Below are 6000 nucleotides of genomic sequence, written 5' to 3'. Positions count from 1 at the left end.
TAGGGAAGAACTACTCATGTAGCTGGGATAAATGTGTTAAGAAAAACTGGGAGTAGTCCTCTTTATGTAATTTTCTAATATGGGGCAGACTTGGCTTTTATGTAATTTTCTAATATGGGGCAGACTTGGGTACAGGGATGCTTGAAGCAGGTCTGGAAAAGAGAATTTCAGAGGCATAGTTGACTCGCTTGCACACCCACTTACATCTGAAGAGTAGAAAGTGTCCAGCAACAATTGCATCTGCCCCAAACAGGACATACACCATTTCTGCATCTGTAGATATTTCTTTCTCTCTCCTGCAGCCAGAATAATAGCTGTAGGTCAAACTTTCACTGCCTTAATTCACAGAAAAGGCTATAGCCCTCAAATGCATACAGAGATAGATTCAAAGTAGTTTTGTAGGTGGAGATCTAAATATGAAAAGACGTCTTATGAGAACTTGTACTAACTTGGACTTAATTTTCCTCTTGTTTTTCTTCAAGATAATCTCTGAGAAATGCTTCCTGTCATAGATGGACAGATCTAAAATGTAACTAAACTAAACTGCATAATTAAAATGTGTAACAGAAGTAATAAAGAAATCTATCTAGTTAAGGTTGGGAAGTTTTCTGAAAAGTAAAGTTTTTCAGGAAACCAAAAATGTGTTTTTAAATCCAAGATATAGTTTTGAACAGCTTTACACATGTATGGTAAGAACCAAATCTTGACCCCATTCACATCAGTTGAAGAGCTGCAAGAATAAGTTTTTACTTTTATAAAGAGGTAGAATATAAACATTTATTTGAAGAAAAATATATTTGGAGGTAAATATTAGCAATTTTTATTTGTTAAATTGTGTTTATTTGCTAACAGCCATATTTAAATGTAGGCACTTAGTAGAAACACAGATAACCAAGGATCCTTGTTTTCTCTGTTAAAAAACCCAAAATTCTCTGATTAAAAGAACCCAAAATCTGTATTTTTCCAAGATTAAAATGAAACACCACTATATATATTTGTGTGTGTAGGTATCAGCTGAACACAATGGTTTATTGATATATTTACAATCTTAAAGTAGTTTGGACCCTACTAGTGCCTCAATCATCATAATAAAATAAATTATAATACCTATATATCTTGGTGTTTGATTTTTTTTTTATCATGGAAAATCAAAGCTGCCCCTGCCCCTTTTACTCACCAGGACATGAGCCCAGTTGCAGCTGCCCCCCTCACTGCTTTGTGGCACTGAGCAGCCCTGATATGAAAGTGCCCCTTACTCTGGACCCAAAATCTCTGCCTACCCCTATTTACTACTCAACTGCTGCCCCAAGCTGCTATCCCACACACCCCTGCCCTGCCCTGTCCCTAATCAGCCCTGTTGGCTCTCCCCACAGCCCCCCACCAGTCCTGGTAGTGTCACCCACACTCCCCTGCCTTGCCCTTGCCCGCCATGCCAGCTCTTCCTCCAGGCTGCCACCTCCCCCCAACTCAGCAGCATGACCCAGAGGCATCAGAGGGGGAACCCAGCAGCCCTCTGGTCCCAGTCTCCCAGTATGTGGGGTAGGGGTGGACATGTGGGGCTTTCCAGACCCTGGCACCTTCCCCAATGATGTAGGGTTGGTTTGGATTCACCAGAACTTGGCCCCTGATGGCCTGGATTGGCTCTGCACCATTGGGACTGGGCACTAAGCTCTGGCATGTGTGGACCACTCTTGTGCCATCCAAGGGTGCTCTGATGGCTTCCCTGATGGTACAGGGCTCATCCAGACTCACCAGAGCTTGGCGCCTGATGGTCTTGACTGGCCCCATGCCATTAGGGCTGTGCACCAACCTCTGGCCTGCCCATATGCAATACATAAGTATCAACACTGCGGGGCAGTTATCCGTACCACTGCTCATTGGTGATGCATGGGGGGAGGCGTTAGGAGGCATGTGCTCCCCCAGATTTCTGTGCTGGCAGCGGGGCATGGGGCTGCAGCCTAGCCAGACTGGTATTGGGCAGGAGACATCTCAGCCCAGTGGTGGGACATGATGTGGGAGAGCAGAGCAGCGTGAGCACACCTGCCACTGCTGCTACCAACACTGGGAGCCCTGCGCCAGCCACACTATAACTGCCAAGGTGAGGTGCCCCCTGCCTGCCCAGGGATGGCAGAGGTGGCGACGCAGAGTTGTGTCCCACCCCCAGTGTCGGCACTTATGCGTCACCTATGCTGCTGCCACAGTGGGAGTGCACGAACCCATGCTGCCACCACTCCTGAGAGGGCAGGGGGCACCTCAGTTTGGCATCCATGATGACATAGCTGGCATGCAGTTCCTGGTGACGGCGGCAGCACTGAGTCTCCCTGCCCTACTCTGCCCTCCCAAGTTGGGTCCTGTCTGTTGGGCCAGAGGTGGCTTCTGGCTGGTGCCGGTCTGGCCAGGCTGCAGCCCTGTGTCCCACTGTCAGCGCAGAAATATGGGGCTCATGCCCCCCCCCGACATATTGCCAATGAGTGTGCCCAGATGATCTCCAACCCCCACCTCCCATCCTATAGACTTACATGCGTGTATTGCTCAGTAACATCTTCTTAAGGGGATCCAATCCCTGTTCTGATAGGCAGAAGAAAACAAAGTGGCCACTTTGTGGCCCAGAAGGGCAAGGATTTGGATAGGGGAGTGCTGCTACACAACAGGGTGAGAGACTTAGCTCTAGACCCTGTAGACAAAAGAATCCTGATCAGTGGAGGAAGAAAGAAAAACTGTGGTGGCAGTGCCCCAGCTACTATGGGAGACAAAGTACCTAATCAGAGGCTGCACGAAACTGGAGCTCCAGACTACAACTAAACTCTGGATTATGACTAGACTCCAGACTCTTAACTGCTGCAGAGGCTGCTGATGGGGAAGACACTGCCGCCAGAGGTTGTGCAAGCACCTCCTCTGGACTCCTTTAAGAGACATTTGGACATTTATCTTGCTGGGATCCTTTGACCCCAGCTGACTTCCTGCCCCTGGGGCAGGGGCCTGGATTCAATGATCTTCTGAGGTCCCTTCCAGCCCTAATGTCTATGAAATCTATGATTCCAGGTGTGGGCCTGCTTCTGAAGCCAGAAGCAAACCACGCTAAAAAGTGATCATGGAAAACACCTGTGCCAGAGTTGTGAATTAGGAATCAGCTAACCAGCAGGGGAGGAGCTGGGCCAGCATATAATCTGACTCTAAGAAAGTAGTATCACTGGCCCAGAGTGTCAGGGAAGAAGCAACTTCCTTGCAGAGTGGGTAAACTCAGGCCCAAGGGGAGGGGAGCTCCAGGAGCAGCGGGGTAAGTGTGCCTGGATGCATGAAAAGTTTTGAGAGCTATTTCAGTTCACCCAGCAGGATATATTTTGGTTTCTCCTTATTGACTCATAAGGGCTAAAGTTTTTAGTTGGGAGTGTAGGAGTTTCAGTTATGCTAGGCTGTAGTGATGTTGAGCTACAGTTACACTAAGGCACTGCAAAGGACCTTGGGGGTAGCAGGCTTAATTGACTGCTGGATGACCTGGGAAAAGATGTAAGTGAACAAAAACAATGACTTAAAGTAAGAAACCGGTTGAATGGATTGAGTAGTAAAAAGTTAGAACTTGCTAGTCTTCTTCAGCAATCCCTCACAGTTGAGGATGACTGTCTTCCATGATTGTCTTATCTCTGTGTCTGAAGTTGGCTGATGCGGCCTATCCAGGATCAACAGACTCTACTGAAGCTCGGATATGTGTTTCTGTGTGGTGTGGGTGGTGCTCGATTCTTCATTTGGCTCATGACATGCTGTTTCTGCCACTTCTGCTTTTCATCTCCTGTTATTGTTGTGAAGTTTCAAAGTACTGAGGTTCCTGCAGCAGATGCTTCCTCCATGTGGGGCAGTCCTGGATGACAGTCTCCCATGAGTTGACACTGATGTTGCATTTTTTTAAGTTGACCTTGAGAACATCCCTGAAGAGCTTTCTCTACCCTCCTCTGAGCTGGGAGAATAAAATTTGCTTCAAGAGCCTGGAGTCAGACATTCAGATGACATAAGGAAGCCCAATGAAGCTGTTGGCAGATGATTATCACCTCAATACTCATGGTATTTGCTTGCAGAAGGACACTAATATTGGTGTATCTGTCTTCCCACTGGATTCACATGATCTTCCACAGGCAGTGTTGATGGTTCTTCAACAACTTTTAGATGTTTCCTGTACATGGTCTATGTCACAGCTCTGTACAGCAAGGTGGGGATCACAAAACTTGATAAACCATGAGGTAAGTTTTGGATCTGATGTTGCAATCTTCGAACACCCATTTCCTCAGGCATACAAAGGCTGCATTTGCACATTTGAAACCATGTTGGATTATTTCATTGATATCAGCCTTCTGAGAGAGAGAGCTTTTGAGGTACGGGAAATACTCAATGTTTTCCAGTCTCATTGTGGATCTGGATTACTGGAGCTTGTTGGTGGAGGACCAAACATTTAGCATCAGTCCTATGTTCTTATATACTGTGGTAAAGACACTGAGGATTGCCTGAACATCTGCTTCCTTGCTTCAATACAGCCTTGCTTAACTCTCATTTTAACCTCAAAAGGAATCTGTGATAGATCTACTGCTGAAAACCACAACTCACATACCATCACGGAGCAGACAGAGAATGGTGACAAATTTCAGTGGGCATCCATACTTCAGAAGGATCCTCTGCAACAGTTCTCAGCTGACAGAGTTGAAAGCTTTTGTGAGGACAAAGAAGGTGATGTAGAGATCTTCCTGTTGTTTGCAGCATTTCTCCTACAGCTGCTGAGCTGTGGGGATCATGTCAATTGTGCCTATTGATGCCCTAAACCCACACTGAGATTCCAGGAGGAACTGTTCAGGTTGTTGAAGGAGATGGCTCAGGACGGTCCTCACAATGATCTTTCCTGTAGTGGACAACAAGACGATCCCTCTGTAGTTTCCGTAGTCAGACTTGTCTTCTTTTTTGAAGACTGTCACAATTATCGCATCCCTGAGGTCATCTGGGATTTCCTCTTCATTACAGTTCCTTAAGATAAGGGCATGGAGCTGTGATGTGAGATCCTTTCTTCCCTGTTGGAAGATTTCAGCGGGGATTCCATCCACTCTAGATGTCTTGTTATTCTTCATCTGCTTGATGGCATTCCTCACATCATCAAGGGTTGGGGGGATTTTGAGTTTCTCTCTGATTGGGTGTTGCAGGATGGAATTGAGAACACTCATCAACAGTAGAGTCTCAACTGAGAAGATTTTCAAAATACTCCTTCCAAGCATGGCTCCCCAGCATGGCATGATGGCTCCCCTTTCCATGACCAGGTCTTCTCTATCCTTAGGTCTCAAGGGAATTGGTCTCTGAGTGCTTGGACCATAATTGGCTTTGGTGGCACTGAAGAAACTGTGCATATTGTGGATGTCAGCAAGATGTTGCATCTCCTTAGCCTTGTCTTCCCACCATTTGTTCTTCATATTGCTTGTCTTCCTTTGGACCTCTGTCTTGGCTTGTTAGAGATTCAATTTCTTTTGCTAGTAAAGCAAAACTTGCTAGTAAAGTAGAGATAACAAAAGGTGAGCTGTACTCAGCAGAGGATGAGAGCTGGAGATACCCAGATTCAGTATGGAGAGAGCTGGAAAAGCCTAATCTCAGGGAGTGAGCTCTAAATGCCCAAACTTGGCATAGGGGAGCTGCAGTTGGCAAGGAATGAGCTGCAGGTGTCTGTACTTGGCAAAGGGACAAGTAAAAGTAGACATCTCAACAGAGAGAGAAATAAGAGTTGGGATGGGATGGGATGGGGACATGTTGGCTATAAATACAGGGGCTGTAAGACTCACCCTTTTGTAGTGACTTAGGGGGTGTCAGTTGCACGTAATCATCACTTACCATTTTCTGGGCAGTTCTGCTGAGCTGGACTGATTGCTATACATACCTGCTAGCATACTGTCCTAATAAATAATAAACCTATGTGAGCTTTTACCACCAAACGTTAATTCAACTTGTTCTTTCTGTGTCACACTTGAGCTACAGGAG

General features: G+C 46.2%; 1 protein-coding gene across 1 annotated transcript in view; it reads right to left on the bottom strand.

Annotated features, from left to right (window-relative positions):
• SLIT2 (slit guidance ligand 2) overlaps positions 1-6000 on the bottom strand; it is a 469229-nt gene that overhangs the window by 68701 nt on the left and 394528 nt on the right. The window lies entirely within an intron of this gene.

Source organism: Alligator sinensis, unplaced genomic scaffold, assembly GCF_000455745.1.
Source record: "Alligator sinensis unplaced genomic scaffold, ASM45574v1 scaffold617_1, whole genome shotgun sequence".
In the NCBI taxonomy this organism is placed as follows: Eukaryota; Metazoa; Chordata; order Crocodylia; family Alligatoridae; genus Alligator; species Alligator sinensis.
Note: the sequence above shows the minus strand (reverse complement) of the source record. Positions and strands in the feature narration are given on the sequence as shown.